Source organism: Prunus mume, linkage group LG3 (assembly GCF_029339155.1).
Source record: "Prunus mume cultivar Tortuosa linkage group LG3, ASM2933915v1, whole genome shotgun sequence".
NCBI classification, from domain to species: domain Eukaryota; kingdom Viridiplantae; phylum Streptophyta; class Magnoliopsida; order Rosales; family Rosaceae; genus Prunus; species Prunus mume.
The window spans coordinates 13,268,965-13,286,975 of record NC_142700.1 but is presented as its reverse complement, the minus strand read 5'-3'; the positions used below and the strand labels follow the sequence as shown (position 1 = coordinate 13,286,975).

At 39.4% G+C, this 18,011-nt stretch overlaps 3 pseudogenes across 2 annotated transcripts; all 3 read right to left on the bottom strand.

The window, feature by feature from the left end:
- On the bottom strand, window positions 1–1,850 carry LOC103326006 (UDP-glycosyltransferase 79B6 pseudogene; annotated as a pseudogene). The gene has a single exon (XR_016125146.1). The product of XR_016125146.1 is annotated as a UDP-glycosyltransferase 79B6 pseudogene (transcript).
- Window positions 1,851–6,685: 4,835 nt separating this feature from the next.
- LOC103326008 (UDP-glycosyltransferase 79B6 pseudogene) lies at window positions 6,686–8,396 on the bottom strand (annotated as a pseudogene). Its single transcript, XR_016125512.1, has one exon. The product of XR_016125512.1 is annotated as a UDP-glycosyltransferase 79B6 pseudogene (transcript).
- Window positions 8,397–13,626: 5,230 nt separating this feature from the next.
- LOC103326009 (UDP-glycosyltransferase 79B6 pseudogene) lies at window positions 13,627–15,326 on the bottom strand (annotated as a pseudogene).
- Window positions 15,327–18,011: the final 2,685 nt, after the last annotated feature.

Sequence of the window (18,011 nt, the reverse complement as noted above, 5' to 3'; positions counted from 1 at the left end):
TTGAGCTCCATCCAACAATATTCGTAAAATTGAACACACTAAAATATAAGACAACTCAATACAAGGAGGAAGGAAGCAACAACGAGACTAGTTAAAAATCAATTTACAAGCTCTTTCAGCTTCTGAACAAACCTATCAATATAGCCATACATAAACCCGGGAGTTGATAGTGTTTCCCTCCACTTTACATGGTTCTTCTTCACCATAACACCCACTTCATTGTCCTTATCCATAACGGTTGTAATGGCTTTGCTCAAGCTCTCTTTCGAAAACCATCCATTTTCTTCTCTCTCTACCTCCACAGCAACCTTGAGATCTTTAACCAGTATCTTGGTGTTTAATATTTGGTCAGCATCGTGTGGAACCAGCACAATCTGATTGTTACTCATCAAAGACTCCCACAATGCCCCAAAGCCACAATGGCTCACAAAGCACGCAACTGATGGGTGGCTCAAAATCAATGTCTGCTGCACCCAACCACCAAACACCACCCCTCTCCCTTTAACTCTCTCTTCAAACCCTTGCGGCAATGCCTCTTCAATCGTAGCACAACCCACGGGTGGTTTTAGAGATATAAAAAATGGCAGCCCAGTTAGCTCAAATCCTAACACAAGCTCTTGAAATTGGTCCTTTTCAAGCACCCACTGGCTTCCAAATCCACAAAACACCACAGATTCTGGTTCAAACCCAGAAAACCAATTAGCCCAGATGTCTTCTAATTGTTCACTCTTCTTGTTGTTCTTATTATTAGAGTTCATCACGCCCAAAACAGGGCCAGTTAAAAGGACAGGCTTTTTATACTGTGCTTCCAGGTAATCGCAAAACACACCTTCGACTTCTCTGCATGTTCTGATGCAAAACGCATCACATCCTTTCACAGCGGTCGTGAGCCGCTCATAAAAATTGATCCCATCTCCGTACGGCATCGTAATGAACATCAAGGACTGGACTTCGCGACCAGGAAGCATTACCACAGTCGATGATGGGTACCCAGGAGGTGGGTCCCGTAGATCTTCCTCAGTCACAGGCCTGTCTTTGGGCATGTTTCGTGCCGGCACAATAACCATCGCAATTACCGCAGCACAAACAACGCTGTAGCAAATGCACTTAATTCCAAGCCCTCTTGTAATTTCTGGTACCCAATAAGCAAAGTCATAGAAAATCATATCGACTTTACGATCATTGACACCACAACTTACTAGGAAGCCTTGTATTTGCTGACGAGTGCGGTCCATGGCAGCCGCTAGCAAGGGGGTCAAAGATATTGGGATGTCAGAGGCAGTCTCAGTGCCCTCAGGGAGGCCTTCAATGTGAGGAACAGTGACTGAACAAAAGGTGATGAGGTGGGGGTGGAGGTTGAGATGTTGAAGCTGAATTTGAGCTTTTTTGGGCAGCAAGAAAGAGATTCTATGGCCTCTTGATGCGAGCTCGTTAGAGAGGTGAAGGAAAGGGATGGAGTGTCCCATTGCAAACCATGGGAACATGGCTATGTGAAAATTTGATGAGCTCGTCTCATTGAGATTTGGTTGCGCCATTTGATCAACTTTTGTGCTAGCTCTTGTATGCATTTATGTGTCCCTACGCTTTTATATCTCGGAGAATTGGGAGGAGGTTGCTTGATAAATTACTGAAATCATTCTTGTAATTTACAAGGCCAATATTAAAGTTGGAGTTAAACAGAGAGAGTATGATTGGAGTATGATTTTTCCAATTACTCTCTAAAGTTTGTCTAAGAATGTGACTTAGAGAATCCGTTGTAGATCCAACATCGGACCACCCAAGTGGGAGAAAAGAATAAGTGGTTATGAGCTATCCTGAAAAAATAAAGAAAGAAAAAAAGTAACGCCACTCATTCTCTTGTGTCTTGTCTTGTCCTCCCTTTGTACCTGTAGTTAGCAGTGGATACTTTAATAATTGTACTCGTGCGGGCCATAACTTTGTTGGATTGGCCACTTGTGAAACACACCGGATCATAATGACAAGCCAAAAATACTTTTTTCTGGGTCAAATCAAAAGAACTCATTATGGAGCTTTTGATTTTGATTTTATTTTATTTTTTTTGTCGAAATTCATTTCATTGCAAACCCAAAAGGAGCCAGGGACGACTACAAAAGCAGGGTCGAAAGACACCAGCCAGGAAGTAACAATACAAAAATAAGGGGAAGATCTAACTATAAAACCAAAGCCCATCCTTGTGAATTGTATGTAACTGCAGGCCAAGGAAATAGTGCAGAACATCCAAATTCTTGATCTCAAACTCTTCAGTTGAATAACAATCATTGAGCGCCCAATCTTGCATGGCAACAATGCATACTATATGACTATTATATCTTTTGTTACCTGTAGCTCCTCTAGCACAGCTCCACTTCATCAAAGTTGTCTTTTTTTGTTTTTCCTTTTTTTCTTCTGGACTGAAGAATTATGGATCATACAATATGGCCAATATATGTTCTTCACAAAATGTTTGTACACTCTGTATAAAATTATTCTAACCATTATTTCTCAACTCATGAAGCTCCATTTTTGTACTTTCAAACAAATTCAAAGCTCTTACAGTGTTTTGAGATTTTCTTTGAAGTTTTAGGTAAAGAAAATCAGTGAATCTTATAGTTTTGTCCAACAAATGTAAGGCAAAAACAAAGCCAAAAGACAACATAGAAATTTTAATACCTTCTGCTTCGCCAAGAAATTATGAGGTAGGCCCATTCTGACTGATATCTTTTAGAAGTGTCTTTGTTGCCCAAATAAATCAATCAAACTCCTAATATAATTAAAATGTGAGCCCCAACAAGTACTTATAGGTCGTTGCAAACAACGAATTTGATTAACCCCTTTACCTGTTCCAACTCTTCCAGATGCTGATAAGCATGTTATGGATGTTGAAATCTTGAGCAAAACAAGTCTCTCTAGCGAGTCTGGGATTCTATGCTTGTATCGCTGTTGCCCTACATGTCTAGATACCCTCCGCAGTTTGACACAGAAAATTCTTATTCACAAATGGGGATCAAATAGGAGCCTATGGACTGCAGAGGATGTTCATGATATTGTTGCATCAGTGTCAGTGGATCTTCTTGCAGCTGTTTCTGGAGGTTCCAGCAACTTATTGGATGATAAAATGACAGACAGAAATAATGAGAGGTTCGAATGGCCGGAAACAATTACATGCCATTGCAAAACTTCACGAAATAAAAGTCTTTTGCCAGTGGAATGCAGATGCCACACCATCAGCGAGAGCACCCCAACAAAAGAAAATGCTTCCCCGAATACTCATCCTCAGGTTTGATTCAAACTTTATTTTCAGAGATGGTGTACTGGTTCATATGGATCCTGACAAGGATGTTTCTTTTCACTGTAAATTCGAGACCCTGTGCCTCTGTTCACTTATAGAGTTGATAGTAATGAGCAAGCAGCCTTTTCATTGATTTGATCATTTCGCAGCTTGGATTTGCTCCCGTGGCAAAGTTTGTGCCGTTGCGGAATTTAGATGAGAAAATTTTATCGAGTCGTTGAAAATGAAATTAATAGTTATATGGCATGGTAGGTCTAAACTTTTCTGCAAGTTCCTTTTGGAGTTTTGATTCTCCTTGAGGAGCTAATCTCCCTGTAATTAGCACATTTGGACACTATTATTCATTTTCTCATAGTTATGTAGTTGGACCTGCGAATTATGTGGTTTTGTTACGAACACTTAACAAGTTTTTCTTTAAAAAATATGTAATATAAAGTATTTAAGATGTTTTTGGGATAAATATATTATTCAAAATGGTCTCAGACAAGACTGATCATATGCCCAATCAAACAAACATATGATCCAAAAATGTCCTGGAAGTTTTTACTGGCTTTCTCCGCACAAACTTTAACTCCATAAGGCTGAATCAACATTTGCAACTTTGGATGCACTTTCATCTAGTTATTTTGATAATATATATAATAAAATTGAGATGTTTATTTCCCACAATACATGACTTTGAGATACATAATTAGTGAATAAAGATACAATTTACCGCTGATATATTCTTTTGTTGGTAATTTAGATTATGAAATATCGCAAAAATCTTCAATGAAGAATATACTGCTTGGTTCAAATGCCCACCCCTAATCACCTCCATCAAATAAGTTTATTTGAGGGACACTCTTGTATGGTCAACCTTGCATTGTATTTCAATTACTTGAATCCGAATCTATTTGACCACTCAATTAAAAAACAAGAAAATTGGTGTTTTTAACCACTTGAGCTACAAGACCCTTGCAATCTTCCTATATTTAAGCAAGAAAATGGGTGTTGTGATGTAGACATTATCAATTTAATGAATTCCTAATAATCCGATTAAGAGCGGATCTACATAGATGAAAATTAGAAATGTTATGGTTAGAACCCAAAAATAGGGGTATCAACATTAACATATCAGCACTATTAACAGTACTGAAAATAAACTTTTATTCCCTTATTTGTATTGTAGCACATATAACAACAATACAAAGCTTTTTCTTGGTGCAAGGAGCGAAAGTTATTTCCCATTCATACAGATATCCTGGAGAAGCTTATCAACATAGCCACTCTTAAGCCCTGGGTCAGATAGGATTTTCCTCCACTTTGCATGGCTCTTCTTCACCATAACAGCCACCTCATTGTCTTTATCCAAAACAGTTGTAACGGCTTTGCTCAAGCTCTCCTTTGATTTTTGTTGACCATGGCAATAGAGAGCTTGAGCAAAGCCGTTACAACTGTCATTGATTTGGTCAACAACACTGCTTTTTTAGGAACCCTTGGATTTGGTCACGGGTGACGTCCATGGCAATAGAGAGCAACATGGATGTTGGGATATCGGAGGCAATCTCAGTGCCCTCAGGGAGGCCTTCAATGTGAGGAAAGGTGATTGTATGGAAGGTGATGAGATTTGGGTGTTGATTGAGTCGTTGAAGCTCAAGTTGAGCTTTTTTGGGCACTAAGAAAGCGATCCTATGGCCTCTGGCGGCGAGCTCGTTAGAGAGGTTTGGAGGAAAGGGGTGATGTGTCCCATTGCAAACCATGGGAACATGGCTATTTGAAAATTATTTGAGCTCTGATTGGGCTGTGCCATTTGATTAACTTTTGTGCTAGCTCTTGTATGCCTGTGTTCCTTCTCGTTTGATCCAAGATCTCAAAGAACGTATAATATATATGTGGCTATGAGGTTAATTAACTTATGAGGGGCTTACCACAGTCACTCTCATGGTTGACACATACATGCAATAATTGAAATAATTGTGACTCATATAAACCTAGGAGACATTTTTCTATGTGACCATAACATCATGTAACATGTTTAGATGTTCGCATAATGTGACTAAATATTGTCTCAAATTATAGTATTTGATAGGTGATATGTTTATGCTTCAACGTAATAATATCTCACTGTTTAGTCTGTCACAGATTTAATATAAGCTTTTTCCAAACTCTCCTTTGAAAAACGCCCATGCATTTTCTTCCGTTTCTACTTAACAAAACAATCTTGACCTTTTTAAGAGTAGCTTAACGTTTAAGATCCGGTCATCCAAAAGTGTGCCAGAACAATATGTGGTTAAGAGCTATCAACTACCACCACTCACTCTCTATCTTGTCCTCCTCCAACCACCAACCCCCAACCCCCCAACCCCAAAAACCCCTTTCCCATTGTCGTTAGTGCTATACATGACACATGAATAACTACAAGCAAATGTGGCCCATGACTTTTGTTTATACAGATTGATCGCGTGCTATAAAGTGGAGGGTGCGCTTTCTCTTCATCCCAATATACGTGAATAACAGGCTCTGATCCCATAAAAAAAAAAAATTGAAGGTTAATAGTTCAAAATTAATTAGCAATGAGGGAGTAATCTAACTTCTTATGAACCCATGTTAATCCCTTGATACATATAGGACTGGTTAATAGTTGTGAACTTTGTTTGTTTGTATTGTAAATCCTAGTGTAGGAGAGAATCTAAGTAGAACGACAACTATTTCCCTTACTTTGTGTGACACTTGAGCACGTGGATAACTAGACTACTCATTCTTGGACCTATGTGGTCCGGCATATACCCATTGCTCGATCTCATGAAAATCATTGAAGGGTAACTTAATTAGTCTTTTTCATCACATGAAAATATCCTATTTTTCATGGTCCTGCATTAAATAATACTCGAACTTGGAGAAATTTCTAGGAGTATTCTATAAAAATAAAAAATAAAAAATAAAAAGAAAAGAAAAGGGATCCTGGATCATCCTTGAATGCAATCTAATGTTATGAAATGTTCAATTTTTTGGTATTTAATGATCATTCTTACACAACATGAACGAAATGGAAACAGTCTAATTACATATAACTGCAATGAAACTAAGAGATGGATAAGAATTATTTACACTAACACCCCTTGAGTGTTTTCACAAAACCTCTTCAGGTTTCAAAAATTACACGAACAGTACTTAAGTTTTATATTATTTTCACAAAACCTCTAATGGATAACTAGAGTACTCATTCTTAGATAACTAGAACGATCATATATATGTGTGGTTGGGGTTTAACCAAAAAAGGATTCATATATGTGGTGCACAAGTACAAATCCCAGTTTCTTAAAAACGAAATGAATCACTTGTGTGATCTTCAAGATGTGATCTGACCTTCAATATTTTGCGTTCAGATTGAAAGATCATTGACCATGTATCAAATTGAGCTCCATCCAACAATATTAGTTAAATTGAACACACTAAAATATAAGACAACTCAATACAAGGAGGAAGGAAGCAACAATGAGACTAGTTAAAAATTAACTTACAAGCTCTTTCAGCTTCTGAACAAACCTATCAATATAGCCATCCATAAACCCGGGAGTTGATAGTGTTTCCCTCCACTTTGCATGGTTCTTCTTCACCATAACACCCACTTCATTGTCCTTAGCCATAACGGTTGTAATGGCTTTGCTCAAGCTCTCTTTCGAAAACCATCCATTTTCTTCTCTCTCTACCTCCACAGCAACTTTGAGATCTTTAACCAGTATCTTGGTGTTTAATATATGGTCAGCACCGTGTGGAACCAGCACAATCTGATTGTTACTCACCAAAGACTCCCACAATGCCCCAAAGCCACAATGGCTCACAAAGCACCCAACTGATGGGTGGCTCAAAATCAATGTCTGCTGCACCCAACCACCAAACACCACCCCTCTCCCTTTAACTCTCTCTTCAAACCCTTGTGGCAATGCCTCTTCAATCGTAGCACAACCCACGGGTGGTTTTAGAGCTACAAAAAATGGCAGCCCAGTTAGCTCAAATCCTAACACAAGCTCTTGAAATTGGTCCTTTTCAAGCACCCACTGGCTTCCAAATCCACAAAACACCACAGATTCTGTTTCAAACCCAGAAAACCAATTAGCCCAGATGTCTTCTAATTGTTCACTCTTCTTCTTGTTCTTATTATTAGAGTCCATCGCGCCCAAAACAGGGCCAGTTAAAAGCACAGGCTTTTTATACTGTGCTTCCAGGTAATCGCAAAAAACACCTTCCACTTCTCTGCATGTTCTGATGCAAATCGCGTCACATCCTTTCTTAGCGGTCATGAGCCGCTCATAAAAAGTGATCCCATCTCCATACGGCATCGTAATGAACATCAAGGACTGGACTTCGCGACCAGGAAGCATTACCACAGTCGATGATGGGTACCCAGGAGGTGGGTCCCGTAGATCTTCCTCAGTCACAGGCCTATCTTTGGGCACGTTTCGTGCTGGCACAATAGCCATCGCAGTTATCGCAGCACAAGCAACGCCGTAGTTAACGCACTTAATTCCAAGCCCTCTTGTAATTTCTGGTACCCAATGAGCAAAGTCATAGAAAATCATATCGACTTTACGATTATTGACACCACAACTTACTAGGAAGCCTTGTATTTGCTGACGAGTGCGGTCCATGGCAGCCGCTAGCAAGGGGGTCAAAGATATTGGGATGTCAGAGGCAGTCTCAGTGCCCTCAGGGAGGCCTTCAATGTGAGGAACAGTGACTGAACAAAAGGCGATGAGGTGTGGGTGGAGGTTAAGATGTTGAAGATGAATTTGAGCTTTTTTGGGCAGCAAGAAAGAGATTCTATGGCCTCTTGCTGCGAGCTCGTTAGAGAGGTGAAGGAAAGGGATGTAGTGTCCCATTGCAAACCATGGGAACATGGCTATGTGAAAATTTGATGAGCTCGTCTCATTGAGATTAGGTTGCGCCATTTGATCAACTTTTGTGCTAGCTCTTGTATGCATGTGTGTCTCCCCTCTGCATTCATAAATCGGAGAATTGGGAGGGGATTGCTTGATAAATTACTGAAATCATTCTTGTCATTTATTAGGCCGAATGAAACTCTGTGGGAGGTTAGATTATCAATTATTGTCATCTGATCACCCATGTGCGAGAAAAGAATATGTGCTTATGCGCTATCCGGCAAAAAAGAAAGAAAAAAAGTAACACCACTCAGTCTTGTCTTGTCCTCCCTTCTTCCCTTTGTTGGCAGTGCATACTTTAATAATTGTACTCGTGCGGGCCATACCTTTGTTGGATTGGCCACTTGTGAAACACACCGGATCATAATGACATGCCAAAAGATACTCTTTTCTGGGTCAAATCAAAAGAACTCCTTGTGGAGCTTCTGATAATTTGCTTCTTCTTTTTTTGTCGAAATTCATTTCACTGCAAACCCAAAAGGAGCCAGGGACGACTACAAAAGCAGGGTCGAAAGACACCAGCCAGGAAGTAACAATACAAAAATGAAGGGAAGATCTAACTGTAAAACCAAAGCCCAGTCTAGTAATACAGATCATTGGTCAGGTAGTCTTTGATGTATTTGGTTTGAGAAATAAACAAACCCTTGTGAATTGTATGTAACTGCAGGGCAAGGAAATAGTGCAGAACATCCAAATTCTTGATCTCAAACTCTTCAGGTAAAATAACAATCATTGAGCACCCAATCTTGCATGGCAACAATGCATACATATAACTATTATATCTTTTGTTACCTGTAGCTCCTCTTGCACAGCTCCACTTCATCAAAGTTGTCTTTTTGGTTTTTCCTTTTTCCTTCTGGCTTTTTGTTTGGACCAAAATTGGAAATTTGGTCGAGAATGAATGAAGAATTATGGCTCATACAATATGGCCAATATATGTTCTTCACAAAATGTTTGCACACTCTGTATAAAATCATTCCAACCATTATTTCTCAACTCATGAAGCTCCATTTTTATACTTGCAACCAAATTCAAAGCCCTTACAATGTCTTGAGATTTTCTTTGAAATTCTAGGCAAAAAAAATTAGTGAATCTCATAGTTTTGTCCAACAAATGTAAGCCAAAAACAAAGCCTAAAGACAACATAGAAATTTTAATACCTTCTGCTTCGCCACGAAATTGTGAGGTAGGTCTATTCTGATTGATATCTTTTAGAAGTGTCCTTGTTGCCCAAATAAATCAATCAAACTCCTAATATAATTAAAATGTGAGCTCCAACGAGTACTTCTATGTCATTGCAAACAACGAATTTGATTAACCCATTTACCTGTTCCAAGTCTTCCAACTGCTAGTAAGTCTTTAATTTCAGCTTGTTGGGTTAATTTTAACTCAAAATGACGTTTAGCAGAAGCACCAACAAAATTCACAATGTTAGTGAAAAAATCTCCAAATGAGTCGTACTTCTTTAGCTGCACCATTTAAAGCTAATTAGAGATGATGAGCAAAGCAATGTGTATAATATGCATATGGACAATCATTGAGAAATAATGCTTGTAACCATTCACCACGCATATTGATAGCACCATCATATCCTTAACCACACATATTGCTCACTAAAAGATTATGTTTGCCAAAAACTTTACAAATATCAATTTTAAAAGTTGAGGAGTTAGTGTCATGAACACTCAAAATATAAAAAAACCTTTCTCGAATATGCCTATCACAACCAACAAACCTTAGGATAATAGCCATTTGTTCCTTCTTAGAGTCATCAAGTGCTTCATCCACAAGAATACAAAATTTCTCATCTTCCCCAATTTCATCCCATATCATCTTCCTGATCAAGTTCGTAGTATAGATATTTAAGATCTCTTTTTGTATCTTATTTGAAATATATTGGGCATTTAAGGGAGCATTTTGTAACAAAACTTTTTTCAATGTTTACATTCATTCTTGCAAAAGCATTCAACAACTCAACGAAATTGCCTCAATTGGAGGAGTCACAAGATTCATCATCACCTCCAAAAGCCATTCCTTGATTTGCTAGATATCTAATGGCCTCTTTTGTGGTTGCAAGCCTCAACCTATTTTTTGCAACTTCTTGCGCGGTTTGCACTATTTTGTCAATATGGTGAGTTGAATTTTTTAAATTCATCCACTTTTGCATAGCAAAATGATGTGGTGAATTTATAATGCCTACCTGAATAAGGAAAACACACTCTTTTCCACCAACTCTTTTCCAAATTCTAAACCCCTCTAAAGTGAGTGCCTTATGTTAGTGATCAATATAAAAAAGAAAGCATGGAAAGCAAAACACTTTATCTTTATGAATAGAATACTCAAGCCAATGGTATTGCTTATACCAACTACCATTAAATCGAAGATTTTGTTTCCCTTCTCAGTGTGACGGAAAGTCCTTTAATTGTGGTTGACATGGTCCTAAGAGAATATAAGATCTTCGAACACTATCACGTTGATTAGGTGGAAATGTGTCTATTTGAGGACGTAATCTCAAATCACGCTAAAGAGAATTGGTATTAACTCAAATCATGCTAAAGAGAATTGGTATTAACTTCTTGATCACAAGGCTCCACTCTTACATTTTCAGAGTCAATTCTTTGAGGTTGAGAAGGAGGTTACTCCTCACAAATTGGAGGAGATGTAGAAGAACCGAAAGGCATGCTAGTTGATGATTCACCATTGTTTCTCTTAAAAAAAATCTCTAAGAGTCTTTGATCTCTTAACGTTTCGATGTTGATCCGACATTATAAAGTATAACCTATTGAATAATATATAGAAGATGTAAACATATAGACTGACAAAATCCCCAATTGATAATTCATAAGACTCAATTGTAAATCCCTAATTGATACTTCATAAATCCTAAATCTCCAAAATTTCAACATCAACAAATTTAGAGAAGAAAATTAAAGATTACCTCCTTTAATTAAGTCTTCAAGAATGACATGGGTGATTGGCTTTGGCGTGCACGTGTTTTGCCCAAATGGTCCCATGTGGGGTTAGTTTGTATTTTTTATTAGTCAAACATGTGGTGTTGTGCAGGTTTGTTAATGGGATTTTGTTTGATTGGGCAAAAATTAAATAATTTAAACTCACTCACGCTCTTGCACACAATGGAGTTCGAACCCCTCTCCACTCCGGAATTTACAGCCACTTCACCACCACGCTGCTCATAACTTTATGATTATAAACTATGGAATCTAGTATATATAATACTTGCAAGCTGTTTTTCAAAATAGAAATTAACATAATTACTTATTGTTTTATATTGTTGATCAGTTACTTAATTACTTAATATAATTTATTTCTTTTCTATTTAATCCATTTAATGTTATTAATTATTATATTATTCATTATAAGTACTTACATTACTGAATTCTCCTTCAAATTGTTGCTTAATTACTTAAATCTCTATAATCATTTTCATTATTTACTATTTAATTCTTCCTTGGATAAATTTATTTATTTTCTTAGTTAATTTTCAATCTTCACCATTATTTTTTAAGCATGGTAAAGTCCCTAATTTTCATGAAAAATCAAATTGGTTTACATCTTTAATTATTTTTCAATTTTTTATTAAACAATAAATATAAGAACTCGTACCATGTCCAGTAAATAACGTGAAATAAATTGTTGCTTAATCACTTAAATCTCTATAATCATTTTCTTTATTTCCTATTGAATTCTTCCTTAGATAAATTTATTTATGTTCTTAGTTCATTTTCAATCTTCACTATTATTTTTTAAGCATGGTAGAGTGCCTAATTTTGACGACAAATCAAGTTGGTTTACATCTTTAATTATTTTTTAATTTTTCATAAAATAATAAATATAACAACGTGTACCATGTCCAGTGAAATAAGGTTACTCATGTATCTTATCATGCAATTTATAAAGTGTAAAATATTTTACTAAAAAATGATAAATAAATTACTAAGGGATGTTTAATTTTCTTTCATTAATTACTCTAAATTTTCTAAGTCACATAGTTTGTCAGCTCGCAGTATAATTAACTTAAATCACTTAAACCCACTATGTAATGCATTTCCTTCCAATTTTTTGTGTCAAAATAATAGATGATTGACTAAATAAACTTCTTCTAAAGTTTCATTAAAAATTTCCATGTATTTATCACAATTTCCTTGGTTTTTATCCAATTTTTATCGATATCGATATTTTCCGAATATTTCCATCTTTTTGAACTACCGATATTTCCAAAAATATCGATATTTAAGACCTTGCTTGGAATGAGGATGTCACGTGGGTTGTGGTATTGTCAACTCACCTAGGCTACAGTTTGGTTAGCTTGGATGTATGACCGTCCCTTAGATCCCTCCAACAACAAATACAATTTACTAAAAAGTATTAATTAAACGGGTCCTTCTCCATTACAGAGTTGAAGTATGCGAATTCATTACGGATTTGTGTTTTGACCGTCGAATCTGCACCAATTGCCGTTTGTTTAATATCTCACCCTCTCTAATTTATTTATTTTAATTCTATTTCCTCTTCTCTCTCTTTCTTTTCTTTTGTTTCAGTCTCTCCTTTATATTATTTTTCTTCGTCTTTCTCTCTTCCTTTATTATTTTTCCTGCTCTCCTCCGCTCAATCTCTCTCTCTCTCTTCTTTCTTCTCAGTTCTGTTCTCTCTTCCCTACTCCCTCAAGTCCCAAGGTTTTTTTGGCTCCTCCCCCCACCCATACCCATTCGACCAAAAAAAAAAAACCTCAGACCAATCAAATTATCAGGCTGATCATTCGACAAAATGTTCCATTGAGAGCCATGGCTATGGAAATTGTGAATTCAAATTGTTCTCCGACTCCTGGAGCTTTGGGTTTCTTTATAAGATGTTTAGGTAGTGTAAAGTTGGTTCAAGAAGCTAACTTTTTGTTTGATCAAGTTAAAGTGAAGGGTCTTTGTGTTCCAAATAGTTATAACTATAAATGTTTGTTGGAGGGCTATATCTAAATCTAAGTTAAGTTCAATTCAATTGCTTGAAATGAGATTGCAAGAAATGGAGATTCTGGGTGGGAATTCAGTAAGTACACGCTGACTCTGGCTTTGCAGGTTTATTGCAATACAGGGAAGTTCGAAAAGGCTTTAAATGTTTTCAATGAAATGTATGAGAAGGGGTGGGTTGATGCCCATGTCATGTCTGTCTTGGTGTTGTCCTTTAGAAGAGGGAGGAAAAAAAACATGGACTTGAGGGAGCAGGGAAGAGAGAACAGAGCTGAGAAGAAAGAAGAGAGAGAGATTCAGCAGACCAGGAGAGAAGAAAGAAAAGAGGAAGAGAGAAGAAGGAAAAATAATAAGAGAAGAGAGAGAGAGAGAGAGACGAGGAAAAATAATAAAAAAGAGAGAGGGAAGGAATAGAGAGAAAGAAAGAGAACAGGAAATAGAATAATAAAAAATAGAGAGTGAGATATTAAAAAAAGGGCAATTGCTGCAGATCCGACGGTCAAAACACAAATCCATAATGAATTCGCAAACTTCAACTCCGTAATGGAGAAGGACCCTAATTGAACACCACCATGTTAAAACCATTCATTTTCTCTCACATGAATTCCAACACAACAAAATAAGCAAGAACGAAACCAGTTAACAATAAAACTTAATTTACAAGCTCTTTCAGCTTTTGAACAAACCTATCAATATAGCCACTCATAAACCCAGGACTTGATAACGTTTCCACCCATTTTGCATGGTTCTTCTTTACCATAACGCCCACCTCACTGTCTTTATCCATCACACTTTTAATAGCTTTGCGCAAGCTCTCCTTCGAAAACCACCCATTTTCTTCTCTCTCTACCTCCACAGCAACCTTGAGCTCCTTAACCAGCAACTTGGTGTTCAAGATCTGGTCACCCAAATGTGGCACAAGCACAATCTGATTATCAGTCATCAAAGACTCCCACATTGACCCAAACCCGCAATGGTTCACAAAGCACCCAACTGACTTGTGGCTCAAAATAGCTGTCTGCTGCACCCAGCCCCCAAACACCACCCCTCTCCTTTTAACCCTCTCTTCAAACCCATTTGGCAAAGCCTCTTCAATTGTAGCACAACCCGAAGGTGGTTTCGAAGCCACAAAAAATGGCAATCCAGTTAACTCAAACCCTAGCACGAGCTCTTGAAATTGGTCCTTTTCAAGAATCCACTGGGTCCCAAATGCACAAAACACTACACTCCCTGCCTCAAACCCAGAAAACCACTTCTCCCACCTTTCATCTAACTTCTCACTCTTCTTATCAGATCCCAGGCCCAGAACAGGCCCAGTTAAAATCACCGGCTTCTTATACTGCGCTTCCATATAATCACACAAATCACCCTCCAGCTCTCTGCAGGTTCTAATAGACAACACGTCACATTCTTTCATAGCCGTCGTCGTTCGCTCGTAAAACGTGATCCCTTCCCCATACGGCAACGATATGAACGTCAAGGCCTTGGCCTCGGCCCCGCAAAGCACCACATTCTTTGACGGGTACCCAGCTGGAGGCTCCCGCAGCTCCTCCTCGGTGATAGGCCGGTCCTTGGGAACATTACGGGCCGGGACAAGGGCGATCGCGAGCGCAGCGGCGCAAACGACATTGTAACAAACGGTTTTAATGCCGTTTCTTCTCGCGATGCCCGGGACCCACTGTGCAGTGTCGTATAGAACAAAGTCGGGTTTGCTGACGGTTAAGAACTGCTCGATTTCGCCGCGTGTTCTGTCCATGGCAGTAGCGAGCAGATGGGTCATGTGGATGGGGATTTCCGAGGCTATTTCGGTCCCCTCGGGGAGGCCGTGGACGTGAGGGATGGCGACAGGGGAGAAGACAATGAGGTCTGCGTGGAGGACGAGGTGTTGGAGCTGGAGGCGAGCTTTGTTGGGCACCAAGAGAGTGGTTCTATGTCCTCTGGAAGCGAGCTCGTTGGCGAGGTGAAGGTAAGGGGTGATGTGGCCAATGGCAAACCATGGGAACATGGCTATGTGAAAGCTTGACGAGCTCGTCTTGGGAGGCTGAGACATTTTTGTGGGTTGAGCTAGCTAGCCAGCTCTTGGCAAGTATGGCACTATAGATAGGGTTGTGAGCTTACTTCATTTAGGTCAACACATCTCAGCTGATGAGGCTATTATTTATGCATGTTTGTTGGGTATGGTTGGTGGTTGTGTGCAATTATATATTACTATTTACTGCGACAATGTTGGTAAAAACTTTTGACCCAGTTGCTAATCAGATATGCAACCAAAGGGTTTGGATTCACCAGCTAAAAGGAAATATTGTATATTAAATATATTTTAGAGTAGAAAAAGAAAATAAGTTTGGTTATTAATATTTTCTTTAGCACAAAATATACAATACTTCTAAGCACATAAGAAATATGATATTTTCCTTGGATACTCACATTCAAACATAATATCAACAACTTTCGACGTAAAAAAAAATTATAATATCAACATACCAAATGATTCTACTTGCTTTCACGTCATCCAATAAAAATTATTTCACATGCTAAATATAAAAAATCTCACGTAAATAGGGGTGTGTTAAACTCTTCACCTATCCCAACACAAATGCATATTGAGATGAGAGTATCCCACATTAACAAAGGAGAGTTGTATGCACTATTTATGAGAAACAAGGGAGATAACTTTAATTTGATTAAAAAGCTAATTTCCGAAACATATTGTCCCTTTTTCCTAACTCAGACAAGAGACTCAGTATCCAACTCACATGAGAGATTGTGATTGATTTGGTCATCTTGCTTATACTAATACAAGAATGCATAGTTAAGCACCATCTTCAATTACCCACTATCTAGTAAAAATGGTAACTACTTTCTTACCTTTTATTGTCATTCCGCCAAAGTTACTATTCTTAGCTGACTTAAGCATCGGAGAGCTTTCGGCTAGCACCACACTGATGTTTAAAGCTTAACAATTGCCTCTCCTACTTTGTCTTCTACAGGCTAGCCCCTTACCGAAGGTCCACACCTTCTCCACTTCTGAAGGCCAAACCCCTTTTCTCTAAGTTGACCCTTTCCGAAAAGAGCATCAACAGTTTGGCGCCGTCTATAGGAATCGACACTTGAATCTCATTCCTCTCTACCAGCCCAACTAGCTCATTCTCCCATCAGGCCTCGTCGCCTCTTCTTTACCCCACATTCAGCTATGCCGACCGAGGATAGCCACGACACTCCGCACCATACCCCGGTAAGTGTACATCCTGAAGAAACCTTCGGCGGATGTCAATCTTCAGGCAGAGGTGAAGCTCCTCCGCGCTAACGTCATCAAGATGTCCGAGAAATACGACCATCTTCATGCCAAGAACGTTGAGCTCGAGCATGACTATCGCACCTGAGCGTAATCGGGAGAAGGCGCATGCCCCAGGTTCCCAAATTGAGTTTACCCAGGATGTTGACCACACCTAGCCAAGCCAGCCAGTGCCTTCTTACCACAGTGCCCCGGTCCAGCCTAGGCTCGACAAGGGTAAAGGCCATCTTTACCCAGCGACAACTAAGTCGTGGCTCCTTCACATTTCTCCACCGAGGAATCAGGCCCATGAACCGGTGAAGGTCTACAAGGATTGCAGGGAGCGTATCTTAGATGATCAGACATACCCAATCCCCATATCCGTTAAACCCAAAGACCCAAGGGTGGCACACCTAAGCCCTCCCACCGAAGCCCAATCAACTACTAGTAGGAAAAGGTGCAAGTGACTCAGAGAACTGGGGGTGGTACTACTCCGAAGACTACGAGTCTTATCACATCGAGGCGGTCGAAGAATATGAACCTTCCTTGCCCCTACCCACCCACACCTCAGGCCTTCAGACTGAGCCCCTCCCTCATGCCGACCCGGCCATGAGGCTTTTCTTTGAGAAGGTTCAGCGTCTAGAGAATGAGCAACACTGTAGTCACCAACCCCTCTGGGTGAAGCCACGACCTGAGCCCTTCACCGAACGCATTGTTAATTACCACCACGAGAAAGACATTCAGCCACTCCGCATCACCTTCTACACTGGCACGGAGGATCCTCTCATCCACATACATTCTTTCCAGTCTGCCCTGGGGTGCAAGGGCCTCACGACAAAGGCATGTGCCTCATCTTCCCTTCCACCCTCAGTGGCGCGGCCCTAAATTGGTTATACAGGCTAAACCCTCGCACCATCAACTCATTTGATAATCTAAAGTAGGCCTTCTTGGACCATTTCATGATCCAGACTGACCGCTTGTACTCTGACGACTGTACATGCTTGGCGGGGTGAGGACGAGCCACCGGGAGTATGTAGCCGGTTCAGCCATGAATACTCCCGCTGCCCCGATGACCGCCTTTGGTGCTTTCAAGAGTAGCCTCCGTGAGTCCAACTTCTGGTACCTAGTCCACAGTAACCCTTGAAACACATGCTAAACTAATGAAGCAGGCAGCGATTCACGCCTAGGCGAGTACTTCAATTCAAGCGCGACCCAACCACCCCGCGCGTAACACTTTGTTGATCATCCACCGCTTCAAGACGCACCCCATCCCACCTCAACATTCTACTCCGGCTCCAAATACCCAAGGTACCCCGCACCTAATGATTGAAATATCGGCCGATGCACCGATATATCTATCGATATATCGGTATTTTCAACTATCGACACCGATACTAAGGAGTAAGGCCATATCTTCCCCTGTTTCGATGATATATGCCCCGATAAGTGCGATATTTCTGATATTTTGCCGATATCCTCAATATTTCCCGATACACATAACAGAACCCAAAAAAATTTCAAAAGTTTTGATGGCAATTGAAGCAAAT